Genomic DNA, 20,208 nt, shown 5'->3' on the forward strand with positions numbered 1-20,208 from the left:
AGCTGAGTCTTCTCCTGGGACAACCTCAAATTGTCCACCACCTGCCCCCAGATCTGATGCAATCTCTCCACCACAGCATCCACTCCAGGACAATCCGAAGATTCCACATGACCAGAGGAAAATCGAGGATGAAACCCCGAATTACAGAAAAACGGGGACACCAAAGTGGCAGAGCTGGCCCGATTATTGAGAGCGAACTCCGCCAATGGCAAAAAAGCAACCCAATCATCCTGGTCAGCAGACACAAAACACCTCAGATATGTCTCCAGGGTCTGATTAATCCGCTCAGTCTGGCCATTCGTCTGAGGATGGAAAGCGGACGAAAAAGATAAATCTATGCCCATCCTAGCACAGAATGCCCGCCAAAATCTAGACACGAATTGGGTCCCTCTGTCAGAAACGATATTCTCAGGAATACCATGCAAACGAACAACATTTTGAAAAAACAGAGGAACCAACTCGGAAGAAGAAGGCAACTTGGGCAGAGGAACCAAATGGACCATCTTAGAGAAACGGTCACACACCACCCAGATGACAGACATCTTCTGAGAAACAGGCAGATCTGAAATAAAATCCATCGAGATGTGCGTCCAAGGCCTCTTAGGAATAGGCAAGGGCAACAACAATCCACTAGCCCGAGAACAACAAGGCTTGGCCCGAGCACAAACGTCACAAGACTGCACAAAGCCTCGCACATCTCGTGACAGGGAAGGCCACCAGAAGGACCTTGCCACCAAATCCCTGGTACCAAAAATGCCAGGATGACCTGCCAACGCAGAAGAATGAACCTCAGAGATGACTCTACTGGTCCAATCATCAGGAACAAACAGTTTATCAGGTGGGCAACGATCAGGTCTATCCGCCTGAAACTCCTGCAAGGCCCGCCGCAGGTCTGGAGAAACGGCTGACAATACCACTCCATCCTTAAGGATACCTGTGGGCTCAGAGTTACCAGGCGAGTCAGGCTCAAAACTCCTAGAAAGGGCATCCGCCTTAACATTCTTAGAACCCGGTAGGTATGACACCACAAAATTAAACCGAGAGAAAAATAATGACCAGCGCGCCTGTCTAGGATTCAGGCGCCTGGCAGTCTCAAGATAAACCAAATTTTTGTGGTCAGTCAATACCACCACCTGATGTCTGGCCCCCTCAAGCCAATGGCGCCACTCCTCAAAAGCCCACTTCATGGCCAAAAGCTCCCGATTCCCAACATCATAATTCTGCTCAGCGGGCGAAAATTTACGGGAAAAGAAGGCACAAGGCCTCATCACGGAGCAGTCAGAACTTTTCTGCGACAACACTGCCCCAGCTCCGATCTCAGAAGCGTCGACCTCAACCTGAAAAGGTAGAGCAACATCAGGCTGACGCAACACAGGGGCAGAGGAAAAACGGCGCTTAAGCTCCCGAAAGGCCTCCACAGCATCAGGGGACCAATCAGCAACATCAGCACCCTTCTTAGTCAAATCGGTCAATGGCTTAGCAATATCCGAAAAACCAGCAATAAATCGACGATAAAAGTTAGCAAAGCCCAAAAATTTCTGAAGACTCTTAAGAGAAGAGGGCTGCGTCCAATCACAAATAGCTTGAACCTTGACAGGATCCATTTCAATGGAAGAGGGGGAAAAAATATATCCCAAAAAGGAAATCCTCTGTACCCCAAAAACACACTTAGAACCCTTCACACACAAAGAATTAGACCGCAAAACCTGAAAAACCCTCCTGACTTGCTGGACATGAGAGTCCCAGTCATCCAAAAAAAATCAGAATATCATCCAGATACACAATCATAAATTTATCCAAATAATCGCGAAAAATATCATGCATAAAGGACTGGAAAACTGACGGAGCATTTGAAAGACCAAAAGGCATCACTAAATACTCAAAGTGGCCCTCGGGCGTATTAAATGCGGTTTTCCACTCATCCCCCTGCCTGATTCGCACCAAATTATACGCCCCACGAAGGTCAATCTTAGAGAACCACTTGGCCCCCTTTATGCGAGCAAACAAATCAGTCAGCAACGGCAATGGGTATTGATATTTAACAGTGATTTTATTCAAAAGCCGATAATCAATACATGGTCTCAAAGAGCCGTCTTTTTTTGACACGAAGAAAAAACCGGCTCCTAAGGGAGATGACGATGGACGAATATGTCCCTTTTCCAAGGACTCCTTTATATATTCACGCATAGCAGCATGTTCAGGCACAGACAGATTAAATAAACGACCCTTTGGGTATTTACTACCCGGGATTAAATCTATGGCACAATCGCACTCTCGGTGCGGAGGTAACGAATCAAGCTTGGATTCTTCAAAGACGTCACGATAGTCAGACAGGAACTCAGGAATTTCAGAGGGAATAGATGATGAAATGGAAACCACAGGTACATCCCCATGAGCCCCCTTACATCCCCAGCTCAACACAGACATAGCTTTCCAGTCGAGGACTGGGTTGTGAGATTGCAGCCAAGGCAATCCTAGCACCAAATCATCATGTAGATTATACAGCACCAGAAAGCGAATAATCTCCTGGTGATCCGGATTAATACGCATAGTTACTTGTGTCCAGAATTGTGGTTTATTATTAGCCAATGGGGTGGAGTCAATCCCCTTCAGAGGAATAGGAGTCTCCAAAGGCTCTAAATCATACCCACAGCGTTTGGCAAAGGACCAATCCATAAGACTCAAAGCGGCGCCAGAGTCGACATAGGCGTCCGTGGTAATAGATGACAAAGAGCAAATCAGGGTCACAGATAGAATAAACTTAGACGGTAAGGTGCAAATGGAAACAGATTTACCAAGCTTTTTAGTGCGCTTAGAGCATGCTGATATAACATGAGTAGAATCACCACAATAGAAACACAACCCATTTTTCCGTCTAAAATTCTGCCGCTCGCTTCGGGACAGAATTCTATCACACTGCATACTCTCTGGCGATTTCTCAGTGGACACCGCCAGATGGTGCACTGGTTTGCGCTCCCGCAAACGCCTATCGATCTGAATAGCCATTGTCATGGACTCATTCAGACCCGCAGGCACAGGGAACCCCACCATAACATCCTTAATGGCATCAGAGAGACCCTCTCTGAAAGTCGCCGCCAGGGCGCACTCATTCCACTGAGTAAGCACAGACCATTTACGGAATCTTTGGCAGTAAATTTCCGCTTCATCTTGCCCCTGAGATAGGGACATCAAAGTTTTTTCTGCCTGAAGCTCCAAATGAGGTTCGTCATAAAGCAACCCCAAGGCCAGAAAAAACGCATCCACATTGAGCAACGCAGGATCCCCTGGTGTCAATGAAAAAGCCCAGTCTTGAGGGTCGCCCCGGAGCAAGGAAATCACAATCCTGACCTGCTGTGCAGGATCTCCGGCAGAGCGAGATTTCAGGGACAAAAATAATTTGCAATTATTTCGAAAATTCTGAAACCCAGATCTATTCCCCGAGAAAAATTCCGGCAAAGGAATTCTCGGCTCAGATACAGGTGCATGACAAACAAAATCTTGCAAATTTTGTACCTTCGTGGCGAGATTATTCAAACCTGCAGTTACACTCTGAAGATCCATTGCAAACAGGTGAACACAGAGCCATTCAAAGGAGAGAAAAAAAAAAAAAAAAAAAATTTCAGCAGACTACTTATTTCTCTCCTTTCTCAGCCAAGGATTTTAACCCTTTAGTGGGCCGGTCAAACTGTCATGATCTCAATGGCAAGAGATCATAGCATCAGCATATATAGGAACTAGCTCTTGGAAGATGGAAACTGAGCTGACCATGAACTAAACCTAACGCACAACTAGCAGTGGCCGGGTAGCATGCCTACGTTGATTCTAGATGCCCAGCACCAGCCGGAGGACTAAATAAAGCTAGCAGAGGAAAATATTAGTCCTAGCTCACCTCTAGAGAAATACCCCGAAAGGAGACAGAGGCCCCCCACATGTATTGGCGGTGAATCAAGATGAAATAACAAACGTAGTATGAAAATAGGTTTAGCAAATTTGAGGTCCACTTACTACATAGCAGAAGACAGAAAGGACACTTTCATGGTCAGCTAAAAACCCTATCAAAACACCATCCAGAAATTACTTTAAAACTCTGGCATTAACTCATAACACCAGAGTGGCAATTCCTGTTCACAAGAGCTTTCCAGACACAGTAACGAAACTACAGCTGTGAACTGGAACAAAAATGCAAAAACAAACATGGACAAGAGTCCAACTTATCTAGTAGTTGTCTAGGAGCAGGAACAAGCACAGAGAGGCTTCTGATAACATTGTTGACCGGCAAGCAACTAACAGAGCAGCAAGGTTATATAGCGACTCCCACATCTTGATGGGAACAGGTGAACAGAGAAGATGAAGACACCAGTTCAATTCCACCAGTAGCCACCGGGGGAGCCCAGAATCCAAATTCACAACACCTGTTCCTGTGAACCTGTGTGGTGATCCTGCTACTCTGCTCTGAGTTCCTGCTGCATACACCAGTTTCCAGTAATCCTCCTTCATCTGCTGCTCGTGTTTACTTCCATCTGCATTTGCTGGACATGTAAGCTGTTGCTGCTCTGCAAAAACCTGAGACTATTAACCAGGCCTCCCTGGTTGAGCTAAGATGTTATTTGAACTGCCTTATAAGCATATCTATCTGTCTTTGGACTAAGACAAGGACTTATTCGTGTCAAGTATCCTCAAGAATAACTGTGCTTCATTGACTTTCTGCTTGACTTCATTTTCCTCTGAAGTCTCCTATAGACTGCTAAGCTGCGTTTAATATTTACACCAAGTGTTGTGGACTTGAGTTTCTCTCTGCACCTGTTTGAATCACCGTGTGATAATATAGACTTTACCACTTATAAAACTGTGTCCTGTAGTTGTCTTGTTTCACGCAGAGTCTCCTGAGTTATCCCCTATAATTATTACAGTCTGCACACATTCCATCACCCTCACTCCCCGTACTCTGTCCACATCCATTTTTCATATCGCTACCCATACTGTGTCTGCATACATTCCCCCGTTTGCTCCCCTTACTGTCTGTACCCATCCCCATACTGTTTCCTCATATATGCCCCCCATTCCCCCATACTGTACCTGCAGCGCCCCAGAGTCCTGGTCGTTGCAGTACTGTGGCTCCGCCACTAAGGGGAGCTATGGTACGTCTGATGGCACTGAAGGAGTTCATCTGATCAGGTATCACAGACACCAATACATTTCTCAGCTGGGCCACCAGGGGGAGCTAAGAGTTCTATTCACTAGGCCACTCCCCACCATAGTGGGTAAACTGGGGGTCAGGCAGGAAGTTAGACAGAAGCTGACTGGGTTGGAGCCAGGCAACATCCTGTGGCAGAGGGTGTTGCAGGAGAAGACTCGGTAGGGTCTCTGTCAGGGGTGGGATCCTGACAGAGGCTTGGCAACTTGAGCGAACGTAACGGGTCCGTGCCTGCTCAGTATAGCGGCGGTACCCAAGAAGGGACTGGAAACGAGATAGATTGTGCTGAGTGAGAAACGAGATCAAAGCAACAAGGAGAATACCAGTAGGGGTCATGCTGTAAGACCGAGGCAACATCCTACTGAGGCACACAACCGGCGGCCAGAACGCCGAGGGAGTATTACAATATTCAGCTTCAAGCAATACTCTAAACCAACGGCAGGACAGTCAGTCTAAGGCGGGCTGTCTCACTTAAATCACCTATGCAGTCTTGGGGGGCAACTTGTGGAGAGGGGCGACTCTAGGGTCCCGGAAGAGCTCCGAGCCTACCCGTCATACGGGTGCCGTCCCAACCATAACACCGGGAGGGACGGAGGATTAGCAGGACATCATCTAATCGAGTTGTGAGGGAACTTAAGAAACGGACACAACAGTTGTGGGGACTTTCCGTAAGCACAGCAGGGAAGGACCGCAACACCTAGCGCTAGAAGGAAGGCACAGATTTCCACCTGTAAAGAGAACTCTGGAGGTGCCATTGGACCGGCCGGACTTGCGCAGCCTGGTTATCCGGATTCTGGACTGAGGACCCAGAGATCTTCAGTAAAGAGGTAAAGAGACTGCAACCTGGTGTCCTCGTTATTTACTGCACCGCACCACCACAGCCTCACCACCCCCATCATCCATTATATCTATCACTGTACGCCCCTCAGCAGGGTCACGGACCGGGCCTAGCCACCGTGACAACCCCAGAGCAGAGACTCAGAGGCCCGGTACCGGGTACCCCTCGGCCCTGCGGCAGTGGGGGCGCTACATACCCTCATACATGCTCCTCATTCCCCAGTACTGTTTCCTCATACATGCCCTCATTCCCCTGTACTGTTTTCTCATACATGCCCTCATTCCCCTATACTGTTTCCTTATACATGCTGCCCATTCCCCCGTACTGTTTCCTCATACATGCCCCCTATTTTCCTGTACTGTTTCCTCATACATGCCAACCATCTCCCCCTTTGCTCTTCATTTTGTGTCCTCAAATCTCCCACACACATTAATGCGCCCCAAGACCCATCCCCACGACAAATCTTCCCACACACAATAAATAACCCCATCTCCACTCCAAATCTCCACACACACAATAAATCTCCTCATCCCCATTTCAATTGTCCCCACACATAATAAAGCCCCTCATCCCCACTCAAATTCTCCCCACACATAATAAATCCCTCCTTCCCCACTCTAATTCTCCCCACACACATTAAATCCCCCCATCCCCACTCCAATTCTCCCCAAACATAATAAATCCCCCCATCCCCACTCCAATTCTCCCCACACATAATAAAGCCCCTCATCCCCACTCAAATTCTCCCCACACACAATAAATCCCCCCATCACCACTCCAATTCTCCCCACGCTTAATAAAACACCCATCCCCACTCAAATTCTCCCCGCACATGATAAAGCCCCCCTTGCACTTAATCTTTGGTGTCTTCAGCTCCACTGGAGCACTTGCCACCAGTGTTTGCCTCTTCAGCGCGGGCGAGTGACGTCAGCACCATGATCACATGCAGCAGGGGCGGACACTGACAGCTTGGGGCCCCTGTGCAAGAAATGTGTCTGAGCCCCCCTCCTTTTATGGCGACAAAGCTATATACAGCGCCTTGCGAAAGTATTCGGCCCCCTGGAACTTTTCAACCTTTTCCCACATATCATGCTTCAAACATAAAGATACAAAATGTAAATTTTTGGTGAAGAATCAACAACAAGTGGAACATGCAGCGCCCCAGAGACCTGGTCGTTGCAGTAACATCGCTCTGCCACTAAGGGGAGTGATGGTACGTCTGATTGCACTGAAGGAGTTCACCTGACCAGGTATCACAGGCACCAATACACTTCACAGTCTGGCCTCCAGGGGGAGCAAAGGGTACTATGTATTAGGCCACTCCTCACAATCTGGTAAAACTGGGGGTCGGATAGGAAGTTAGTGAGAAGCTGACTGGGTTGGAACCAGGCAACATCCTGTGGCAGAGGGTGTTGCGGGGAAAGATTCAGGGGGGTCCCTGTCAGGGGTGGGATCCTGACAGAGGCCTAGCGAACAAGGCAGAACATTAAGGAACCGCGCCTGCACTACATTGCGGCGGTATCTCAAGAAAGGACAAGAAGCAAGGTTTATTGTGGAGAAGTGAGAAACGAGATCACAGCAAAAAGGAGATAACACCAGTAGGAGTCGTGCCGTAAGATCGAGGCAACATCCTACTGAGGCGCGTAGCCGGTGGCCGGAACGCCGAGGAAGTATTGGGCTCCAAGCATTACTTCAAACAGCGGCAGGACAGTTAATTATAGGTTGGCTGTCTCACCTAAATCACCTAAGCAGACATAGGAGGCAATTGTAAGAGAGGGGCAACACTAGGGTCCCGGAAGAACTCCAGGCCTACCCATCATACGGGTGCGTCCTAGCCAAATCATCTGGGGGACGGAGAGAACGAACATCAGAATAGAAACGAGAGTTGTGAGAAAGAACATCAGGAACAGACACAACAGTTGTGAGGACTATCCCGTGGTGCTCAGCAGGGAAGTACTACAACACACAGGCGCTAGAAGGTAGGCATGATTTCCACCTGCAAAGGGAACTCTGGATGTGCCTTCGGACCGGCCGGTCTCAGCCAGCCCTGTTAGCAGTGCTCCGGATTGCGGATCCTGAAGCCTACAGTAAAGAGGTAAAGAGACTGCAACCCTGTGTCTTTATTATTTCATCGCACCACGCACCACCACCTTTAATTGGACGCCCCTTACTAGGGTCACGGACCGGGTCAGGCCACCGTGACAACCCCAAGACCGAGACAGAGAGGCCCGGTACCGAGTGCCCCGCGGTCCTGTGTCTGGAGGCGCTCCAACTTGGCATCACGAACAGAATCTACTTAAGCCTGAAGAATCAGGTCATGTGTGCCTTGGAACTGTGTCTGAATTGTGCTTGAACTGTGATTTATTGTAAAGACTGTGGAGTGCCACTTGCCGCCAAAAGTTCCCGCCAAAACCGCCGCCATTGCAGCGCCACGGGGAGCGCAGAAGAAGAAGAAGGGCGTGCCATGGGAGGAGACTATCAAAGCGGCGCCAAACGTGGCGACCGCCCCCTCCGACTACTGTTGCGAGATGACGACCTTCCCCGAAGCAGAGAAGAACCGTCTTCTGATTTGCAACGGCGGGAATGAGAGGAAGAAGAAGCTACGCCCTCAGAAAATGGAGGAGCAGCGTGCATGTGCCACCGAAGATCCCGGAGCAGGGATGGCGACCAGCGAGTCCCCGAGCGACGGCAAAGTGATCCCGGCCTGTCCTCGTCCACCGGAGACGGCCCCGAACCCACCGCAGCTGGAGGATCCGGACCTCCCGGAGCTACAGGCAGCGGAGCCAGCCGATGCGAAGCAATGGAGGTCGGAGCTGTGCCAGGAGGCCGCCCTGGAGGAACCGCGGTCCGGGCTGCAGCCGATTCCAGTGTCCTCGTCAACGGAACAGATCGACATCGGTGGAATCACATCAGACGCAGGTATGGAAAGCGTCCCTGCTCCCCCGACCAATCGTGCTCCCGCGACCGCTCCCCGCCCCGACAGTGACCGATTCCTCTCAGCGGAGCTGGTGGTGATGACCCCCGACACTATGGAGAAGCTGGTGCCTCCGTTACCAACGACGATGGGGAAACCGCTAGACGTGAGTTCAGAGGGGGTGCTCTTCCAGTGGGATACCCCACGGATTGGGCCGGACGGGGCCAGGCAGGAGGGCTTCAGCATTGCTGCGCTCACTTGGGAACAATATAAACAATGCTTAATTCTACACTGGAAAAACCGAAAAGAGACAGAATGAATTGACCCACCAAAAGTACAAAACCCAAAGCCCCCACACGGCAAGAAAGACTTGGTAAAGCGGGGAACTGTGCTTGCCTTTCACCCGAAACGGGGTTGGGGCTCGATACAAGAACCAGGACTACCGACTGACATCTTCTTTACTAGTTACAACGTGAAGACTCCGTTCCGCAACCGATGCGACAACCCATTACTGCAAAAGGGGGATCAGGTGACCTACACTCGCCACCGGAGCGCGCAAGGATGGTGCGCCCGGAATGTCCAACGCTGCGGACCTGTAGAGGCGCCACCTGTTGTCCCGACCATGACCAATCCGGATTTGACAGATCTTGCTACTATCGCCATCGTGCGCCTTGTTGCCGCTACTGAGCTTGCAACCAAAGTTGACATTTGAATCCAGACACCGGGTGACCTGACTGCACCTGAGAGACAAACCACCGATACCGACACCGCATCAGCCGAGAGCAGGGGACTGGAGCCTCCGCAGTCAGGAGGTGTTCACTACCGGCTGATATCTTGCAACTTGCTATGAGCCCGAGAGCCCAACCAACTGTAAATAGTTCTTTTAACTGTTTGTCTCCGTGTTGCAGCTGATACCCGATCAGGGTTACTTTTAAAGGGATCCCTTAGTTGACCCAGGATCCCTTTTATTTTTGCTTTTTTTGTGTTTTTGCTTCTTTTGTACGTTACCATGTTAAAAAGACTGCCGAATCATGGACGGTGAATGGTTCACAAACTGTGCTGTAAATAGTTCGCACCTTATTAAGGGTGCCCCCTACTGGTTTTACAAGAAAAGGAACTCTTTTCGAAGAAACTGTTCCTGGAAACAGTACAGGAGTTCCTGCTGGAAACGGACTTGCGACTTGAGAAGTTGCGCTACCTCAAAGAGACTTGGTTCCCTCTTAAAGGGGATGTTCGCCAGTTGCACTTAATGTTGCCTTAAAAGAAAGTGAATAGTAATAATGTTTTACATAGCAAGTTATATGTAGCCAGCTAGTTAGTTATAGAAAATGTTTGATAATGTTGCTAGAGATTGAGGACAGGAAGTAGACCCATAGGGGTTAGTGAGAGAGTCCTCCCAGGAGCCATGGAGGGATGGCTCAGTGATCCTGTACTAAGAAAAGAGGCAGTAGGCCTGGGCAGATAGACAGGCGGTCCTGCATAAGACAAATCAGAGAGTAAAAAGAAAATGTTGCACTTAGAAGAGAAAAATAAAGAAAAAGTTACCGTATATACTCGAGTATAAGCCGAGATTTTCAGCCCAAATTTTTGGGCTGAAAGTGTACCTCTCGGCTTATACTCGAGTCACGGTCGGCGGTGGGGTCGGCGGGTGAGGGGGAGAGAGCGTGATGCATACTCACCTAGTCCCGGCGCTCCTGGCGCTCCCCCTGCCCGTCCCACGGTCTTCGGTGCCGCAGCTCTTCCCCTGTTCAGCGGTCACATGGTACCGCACATTAAAGTTATGAATATGGACTCCACTCCCATAGGGGTGGAGCCGCATATTCATTTCTCTAATGAGCGGTAACGGTGACCGCTGACAGAGGAAGAGGCTGCGGCACCCGGAGACCAGCTGTCCGGGATAAGGAGCCAGGGACGCCAGGAGCAGGTAAGTATCTCATAGTCACCTGTCCACGTTCCACACGCCGGGCGCCGTTCCGTCTTCCCGTCCTGTTACTCTGACTGTTCAGGTCAGAGGGCGCGATGACGTACTAGTGTGCGCGCAGCCCTCTGCCTGAACAGTCAGTGCGGAGAGACGCCGAGACGGGACACCGTGGAGCTGCAAGCAAGAGAGGTGAGTATGTCGGTTTTTTTTTTTTATTGCAGCAGCAGCATTATATATTGCATAGATTTATGTGGAGCATCTATGGGGCAATAATGAACAGTGCAGAGCATTGTATATGGCACAGCTTTCTATGGGGCAATAATCAACGGTGCAGAGCATTGTATATGGCACAGCTTTCTATGGGGCAATAATCAACGGTGCAGAGCACTGTATATGGCACAGCTTTCTATGGGGCAATAATCAACGGTGCAGAGCATTGTATATGGCACAGCTTTCTATGGGGCAATAATCAACGGTGCAGAGCATTATATATTGCACAGCTTTCTATGGAGCATCTATGGGGCAATAATCAACGGTGCAGAGCATTGTATATGGCACAGCATTCTATGGAGCATCTATGGGGCCATAATGAACTGTGCAGAGCATTATATATGGGGCAGCTTTATGTGGAGCATCTATGGGGCCATACTGAACGGTGCAGAGCATTATATATGGCACAGCTTTATGTGGAGCATCTATGGGTCCATACTGAACGGTGCAGAGCATTCTATATGGGGCACAGCTTTTTGTGGAGCATCTATGGGGCCATAATGAACGGTGCAGAGCATTCTATATGGCACAGCTTTATAAGGAGCATCTATGGGGCCATAATGAACGGTGCAGAGCATTATATGTGGTACAGCTTTATATGGAGCATCTATGGGGCCATAATGAACGGTATTGAGCATCTATTTTTAATTTTGAAATTCACCGGTAGCTGCTGCATTTTCCACCCTAGGCTTATACTCGAGTCAATACGTTTTCCCAGTTTTTTGTGGCAAAATTAGGGGGGTCGGCTTATACTCGGGTCGGCTTATACTCGAGTATATACGGTAATTTATATTTTAGAGTTTTATAGTAAGCCTTTAGTGGGTTCAGCTTATACGCCCTTAAAGGAAGAGTTAAATTATTGTTCGGAATTTGCACTTAAGTAGAATACCCGGCTGGGTAATATAAGTTATTTATAGTATGTTATTTAAAATATTTAAACATGTTTCTGTTTGTAACGTTCAAGAGTCCTCACCTCCCATAAAGGGAAGCACTGTTAAAAATGTATTTGTTCAAATGCATTTCAAAAATTGTATGTCTTTTTTCTGACATGTATTGTTGTTTTCTTCCCAGTCCAGGAGTACTGGATTTAACCGGGGGGAGTGCAGCGCCCCAGAGACCTGGTCGTTGCAGTAACATCGCTCTGCCACTAAGGGGAGTGATGGTACGTCTGATTGCACTGAAGGAGTTCACCTGACCAGGTATCACAGGCACCAATACACTTCACAGTCTGGCCTCCAGGGGGAGCAAAGGGTACTATGTATTAGGCCACTCCTCACAATCTGGTAAAACTGGGGGTCGGATAGGAAGTTAGTGAGAAGCTAACTGGGTTGGAACCAGGCAACATCCTGTGGCAGAGGGTGTTGCGGGGAAAGATTCAGGGGGGTCCCTGTCAGGGGTGGGATCCTGACAGAGGCCTAGCGAACAAGGCTCCTAGCCAAATCATCTGGGGGACAGAGAGAACGAACATCAGAATAGAAACGAGAGTTGTGAGAAAGAACATCAGGAACAGACACAACAGTTGTGAGGACTATCCTGTGGTGCTCAGCAGGGAAGTACTACAACACACAGGCGCTAGAAGGTAGGCACTGATTTCCACCTGCAAAGGGAACTCTGGATGTGCCTTCGGACCGGCCGATCTCAGCCAGCCCTGTTAGCAGTGCTCCGGATTGCGGATCCTGAAGCCTACAGTAAAGAGGTAAAGAGACTGCAACCCTGTGTCTTCGTTATTTCATTGCACCACGCACCACCACCTTTAATTGGACGCCCCTTAGCAGGGTCACGGACCGGGTCAGGCCACCGTGACAACCCCAAGATCGAGACAGAGAGGCCCGGTACCGAGTGCCCCGTGGCCCTGAGTCTGGGGGCGCTCCAGAACACAATTGTGAAGTTGAATGAAATTTATTGGTTATTTCAAATTTTTGTGGAAGTTCAAAAACTGAAAAGTGGGGTGTGCAATATTATTTGGCGTCCAGATGTTACAGCATAGTGGAGGGGATTTTATCAAATCCCGTCTCCACTATGCGTGGTAACATGCACCCGGCGGCCCTGCGATTCCGGACATGCTGCCCGTCTTTTAAGATCGCAGCATGTCCGTGTACCTTGCTGCGACGCTGCGCCTCCGCAAGGTATATCACAGGGCCCTATGTGTGGGGTGCGATGATGCCGGATGTGTGCAATGTATTAGAAAAAAACCGTGTGCACTACTGTATGAGTGGTGCTAAGGTAGGCTCCCACACCTTAATGCAATAAAGAAAAAAACCTAGCACTGTTGGGTACTACAAATAAAATTTCACATACGCATCAATTGAGTGCTAGGTTTTTTTCTTTATTGCATTATGGATGTGTGCAATGAACACATCCGGCATCATCGCGTCACAGAAGGGGGCGGGGCTTAGGGCAGAGCGGGTTTGCCGCTCTGTCCAAAAATGCCGGCCATCCTGAGAGTGGACACATACCCTAAGAGGCGCTAGTGAAAACCAGGTAGTCAATTAGTCATGCCCTTCCAGGGTAAGCCCAGCCAGTGGGGTAGTGGGTCCACACCCAGCAGCATTACAATGTTCATGTTTTATGCCATTTTGCGACGTAATATGCACATGCCTTAAAAGCAATTTTACTTGAAAAAATATTTTCAAAATTTGACTACTGAATCAATTGAAGCAGAAAAAACACACCACATACAAAACAAACCTCCAAAAACTTGCCAAAACCATGTTTATAATGAGGTTTTTAGATGTGAATTTTTCAGCTAGAAAAATCCATGTTTAAAAAACTACTTGTGAACTTACCCTATAGGTATCCATGCATATTAAATAAATGCGAGCAAATCACACAAAATTCAATGTTCTGATCATGGAATAGGAACTATTGAAACATACCCTTATTACTTCCCAAAGGATCACAACAAACCATGGAGATTGCAGGGCTTTTCATAGCCTGAGTAGCTAGGGATTTGTTTTCTTTGGTGAATGGAAAATATACACAACTATTTCCAATTACGGTACCTATCTCCGCAAACCCAATACAATATTCAGTTCATTCATTAGGAACAGTGAACTGAAATAGTACAGTTTGTTGATTATTCATTTCTAAATATTTTTTTTTTACATTTCCTTTTTATGTAGACTGTACATGTTTTCGGCAACTGCTTCTTTCACTTTAATATCCATATAAAAATGCTGCAAAGGTGAATGACTGTTATACAAGGCATATATATTCCTCATGAAGCAAATGTAGAGTGTAAAGACAACTTTCACATGGAAAGACTACTCATATTTTACAGACTTTGTTGAACAAAGTTCTAATATTTGAACGAAAAATCCAAAAGTGGTAACATCAGTCAACAGCTGATATGCTGAATTTGATATTCATAGGACGCGACGTTTCAGGAGGATGTGCCCCCTTCCTCATGCGTAATACCTGTGAGGGTATGTGCACACGTTGCAGATTTGCCTGCGGATTTTTCTGCACTAAATCCGCAGCTCTTGGCAGAAAACGCAGGTGCGTTTTTGATGCATTTTTTTATGCTTTTTTTGATGTGTTTTTGTATGTGTTTTTGAAAGCTAAATAAAGATGTATTATTGAACAAAAAAAAAAAGATTTGTGATGTCATTGTCCAACCTCCTCTTTTACATTTGTCTAACCCACACTCCATTACACACATGGATAGTGTTACACCTGGTCCGTTTCCTGTACCTCCTAGGGGTCCCCGTCGGGACTCCCGCTCTGTGCCGGCTTCACGCTGTCTGAATGCAGCTCCTGCCCCTCCTTCCTCTCCTGCTTCCTGGCATGCGGCCAGCAGGTTCCCAGGCAGGGTTCTTAGGTTGCATGCGCGCTCGCTCCCGGTCTCTTAAAGAGACAGTGTGCATTTTCCAAAAGTTGCCTCTAACCAATAGCGTGTGGCTGGTTACTATTTCTAGCTCCTCCACCTTAGGGAGGGCGCCGGAGCAAGTATCCACTGTTGCTAACTTCCAGTTCCTGTTAACATGCGTTTCTGTTTCTGAAATATCTGCCAAGTACTCCGCTTACACTGTCTGTCTCCACAGAGTCTCTGAAACCTGTTACCCGGTTTATCAGGACTGCATCCGCACTGTCTACGCTGGATCCGTCTAGTCCCACCAGTCTGCCAGCCACTCCTCCGGACTTCGCCAGCACTTCCGGTACCAGCTACTATTCAAGCACCCGGTATCTTCCGGCCAGCTCTGCAGCATCCGTTAACCCTGCTGGTCCGTCTGTTCCACTGGGACAGCCGCCATGAGTACGGGGTCTAACTGGAGGTAGCACCCGTGTCCTCCAGACATTCCACTCTGTCCCTGTTCGAGGGAACTTACTACGGGTGTTTGGGGCTCACGCAGTAATGCCCACTTCGGAGCCCCCCGGACCGTGGTTTAGTGGTTCCACATCTAACCTCAATAAATACGAATGTGAACTTCTACATCTGTGCCTCCGTTTCCATTCGTTGCAGATAGACAGACAGATAGATAGATAGATAGATAGATAGATAGATAGATAGATAGAAGGAATGAGATAGATAGATGTAGATAGATATATCTATGGATAGATGTAGATAGATATATGGATAGTTAGGCTACTTTCACACATCAGTTTTTTTCCAGCAGGATCCGGCGAATTTTTGAAAAAACGGATCCGTTGCAAATAGTGAAAAACTGATGCAACTGATCCGTTTTTTTGAGAGAGAGAGAAAACGGAAAATGTGCATGATTTGAATGGAAACATGCATGAAAAACTGGATTCGGAGGCCGGATTCATCATTTCACATCTCAGTTTCATACGTTTTTCACCGGATCCGTCGCTGGGCGTTTTTTCGCCGGACAGAAAAAACGTTCTTTTGTACGTTTTCTCTATCCGCCGGAAACAGCTTTTCTGATGGATCCAGCAAAAAAACGATGAAACGTGAGACCATCAGGCGCAATCCTGTGCTAATACAACTCTATGAGAAAAAAAACGGATCCGGTGGAACAAAAAACCGATCCGTTGTTTTCAAAACTCGCCAGATTGTGCCTGATGGCAAAAGCCTGATGTGTGAACCGTAGCCAGATAAATAGATATATCTATCTACAGATATATCTATCTATAAATATATCTATAGATAGATATAGCCATAGTTATCCATCTATAGATATATAGTTTTATCTATGGATATATCCATAGATATATAATGGCAAGGCCTATATTTATTAATGAACGTTTAATTTTTTAAAAATGGAAAAAAAGGCGTAGGCTCCCGTGCAATTTTCTGCGCCAGGGGGAGAAAGCCGACCGCCGGGGGCCAATATTTGTAGCCTAGGAAGTGGGTAATACCCATGGCCCCTCCCAGGCTATGAATATCAGCCCACAGCTGTCTGCATAGCCTTTACTGGCTATTAAAATAGGGGGACCCCCCCCAAAAAAACGACGTGGGGTCCCCCTATATTTTATAGCCAGAAAGGCTATGCAGACAGCTGCAGGCTGATATTCATAGCCTAGAGAGGAGCCATGGATATTTGCCCCCCCTGGCTACAAATACCAGCCCGCAGCAGCCCCAGAAATGGCGCATCTGTAGGATGCGCCAATTCCGGCACTTAGCACCTCTCTTCCCACTCCCCTGTAGCAGTGGGATATGGGGTAATAAGGGGTTAATGTCACCTTGCTAATGTAAGGTGACATTAAGCCCGGTTAATAATGGAGAGGCATCAATAAGACACCTATCCATTACTAATCCTATAGTAGTGAAAGGGTTAAAATATTCTTAATTTAACCATACTTACCATACTCGATCGCCTGCAAAAAATTAAAAATAATAAACCGTATACTCACTTTCCGCCGTAGTCCATTTAATAACGAGTGTTCTACGACGATCTCCCCTATAGAACAGTGACATCGGGTGATGTTACTGCTCTATAGGCCTCTACTGACACACTGACAGGAGACAATGGCTCCTGCAGTGCATCACTAAAGAGGTTACCTAAGTTTAGGGTCTCACTTTAGGGCAATGCTGCGTGGGAATTTTCCCACACAGCAGTGCCACAAGTGAGACTACGGACAATTTCTCACAGGGGCGGAGGAATACATGGAGGAAGAATACCTTCCGTCATTGTATTCCTGGAGCCCTTGGAGAGCGGTTGCATCAGCTGATGCTGCAGCTCTCCACGGGAGATCGTCCTGGGACACTGGTATTAATTGGATATCTGCGGACACAGGGAGTATATTGTTTTTATTTTTTTTATATTTTTTTACAGGTGACAATGGCTTCGGGGATCAAGGTGACAAGGTGATGGTGAGTATGTACTCTATGTTGTATGTACTGTATATCTATATGTATGTATTGTATGTAATGTATGAATGTACTGTATGTATGTATTGTATGTTATATGTTGTATGTACTGTTGTATGTTGTATGTTGTATGTACTGTTGTATGTTGTATGTACTGTTATATGTTGTATGTTCTGTTATATGTTGTATGTTGTATGTACTGTTATATGTTGTATGTTCTGTTATATGTTGTATGTACTGTTGTATGTTGTATGTACTGTTATATGTTGTATGTTCTGTTATATGTTGTATGTACTGTTATATGTTGTATGTTGTAGGTACTGTTATATGTTGTATGTACTGTTGTATGTACTGTTGTATGTTGTATGTACTGTTATATGTTGTATGTTCTGTTATATGTTGTATGTACTGTCATATGTTGTATGTACTGTTATATGTTGTATGTACTGTTGTATGTACTGTTGTACAGTATGTTGTATGTACTGTTATATGTTGTATGTACTGTTGTATGTTGTATGTTCTGTTATGTTGTATGTTGTATGTACTGTTATATGTTACATATTGTATGTACTGTTATATGTTGTATGTTCTGTTATATGTTGTATGTACTGTCATATGTTGTATGTACTGTTATATGTTGTATGTACTGTTGTATGTACTGTTGTACAGTATGTTGTATGTACTGTTATATGTTGTATGTACTGTTGTATGTTGTATGTTCTGTTATGTTGTATGTTGTATGTACTGTTATATGTTACATATTGTATGTACTGTTATATGTTGTATGTTGTATGTACTGTTGTATGCTGTATGTTCTGTTATATGTTGTATGTTGTATGTACTTTTATATGTTGTATGTTGTATGTACTGTTATATGTTGTATGTTGTATGTAATGTTGTATGTTGTATGTACTGTTATATGTTGTATGTTGTTTGTACTGTTATATGTTGTATGTTGCATGTACTGTTATATGTTGTATGTTGTAAGTTCTGTTATATGTTGTATGTACTGTATGTTGTATGTACTGTATGTTGTATATACTGTTATATGTTTGTGTTTTTTTTTTTTTTTTACATTCAACACATTAGCCGGATGATGGGACTACTACTGTCCCATCATTGGCTAATGTGTCAATCACTGCCACTGTAGCAGGCATAGCCCGATGGGACTTGTAGTCCCATCGGACGATGCCTGCACACACACACACACACACCCCGACAGACATGGTAGACCCCCGACAGCCCCGCACAGACCCCCGACAGCCCCAGCAGACCCCCGGCAGCCCACACATACCCCCGGCAGACCCCCGACAGCCCCGCACAGACCTCCGACAGCCCCGGCAGACCCCCGACAGCCCGCACAGACCCCCGACAGCCTCGGCAGACGCCCCGGGCAGCCCCGCACAGACCCACACACTCACACACGCAGACCCTGCCCACACACACAGACACGCAGTCTCCACCCACACTCCGCCCACACACTTCCCTCCTCCCGATCTGCAGCGTTTCCTCCGCAGTTAAACTGCAGATCTTTTTTACATCTGCGGTTTTGCTGCGGATGTGCCCGACTCAATGCAAGTCAATGGGTGCAGAAATGCTGCAGAACCACACAAAGAATTGACATGCTACGGAAAAACAACGCTCCATTTCGTCGCATTTTTTTCCGCAGCATGTGCACAGCAGATTGGGTTTTCCATAGGTTTACATGGTACTGTAAAGCACATGGAAAACTGCTGCAGAAAAAAACGCCGCGGATCCGCGGTAAAATCCGCAACGTGTGAACATGGCCTAAATCAGCTGAACAGCTTTGTAGGCACCAGTTACAATATACAAACAATCCAGTTTGTAAAATATTTTGAAAAATAGCTCAAAACATTCTAACAAATATATGAATCCCAGCAATTCAGAGAGCGATCATAAAAATATTCTAAAACTGTCTCTGATTTTATCCTTTCGGTTGCAAACTTTAATGATAAAATTGCAGTACTGGCAATTAAGAAAGGCAAATATACCTCACTTTTTGATAGATATGAAGGTTTGACAAGACACCTTTTTAGCCTTCACCCAGAAGCCTGATTTCACCATAATGGCCAGGCCAATTTATTCAATTGTGACCAGTGTGAATTTATGAGGTAATAACTCTAGAACACTTCAACAGATCCCAGTGCTTCTGAGACTATTTTTTCGTGACATATTGTACTTCATGATAGTGGTAAAATTTGTTCAATATGACTTGCGTTTATATGTGAAAATATCAGAAATTTGCCGAAAATTTAGAAAATGTAGCAATTTTCACATTTTTATGCCTTTAAATATGAGAGTTATATCGCACAAAATAATTAATAAATAACATTTACCACACTTCTACCATACATCAGCACAATTTTTTGTTAGGAAGTTAGAAGGGTAAAAAGTTAATCATCAAAATGTAAATAAAATAATTAAAATACCCAGGAGTGACACCATTCTAAAAACTGCACCCCTCAAAGTGATCAAAACCCATTCAAGAAGTTAATTAACCATTCAGGTGCTTCACACAAATTAAAGCAATGTGGAAGAAATAAAAAAACATTCTACTTTTCACAGAAATTTTACTTCAGAACCTGTTACTTGAGCCCAAATTTTTTATTTTCAGAATGGTAACAGGAGAAAATGGACCTCAAAATTTGTTGAACAATTTCTCCTGAGTGTGGCTATACCTCATATGTGGGGAGAAAACTACTGTTTATGTGCACGGCAGGGCTCAGAAGGGAAAAAGCAAAATTTTTTAGACGCAAAATTGTCTGGAATTGAGAACGGA

General features: G+C 46.4%; 1 long non-coding RNA gene across 1 annotated transcript in view; it reads left to right on the top strand.

Annotated features, from left to right (window-relative positions):
* LOC143816479 (uncharacterized) overlaps positions 1 to 15,568 on the top strand; it is a 75,986-nt gene extending 60,418 nt beyond the window's left edge. The window contains exon 4 of the long non-coding RNA XR_013223952.1: positions 15,181 to 15,568. This is a non-coding gene — a long non-coding RNA (uncharacterized LOC143816479). The remainder of the gene's footprint in view (positions 1 to 15,180) is intronic.
* Positions 15,569 to 20,208: the final 4,640 nt, after the last annotated feature.

This window comes from Ranitomeya variabilis, chromosome 3, assembly GCF_051348905.1.
Source record: "Ranitomeya variabilis isolate aRanVar5 chromosome 3, aRanVar5.hap1, whole genome shotgun sequence".
Lineage (NCBI taxonomy): Eukaryota > Metazoa > Chordata > Amphibia > Anura > Dendrobatidae > Ranitomeya > Ranitomeya variabilis.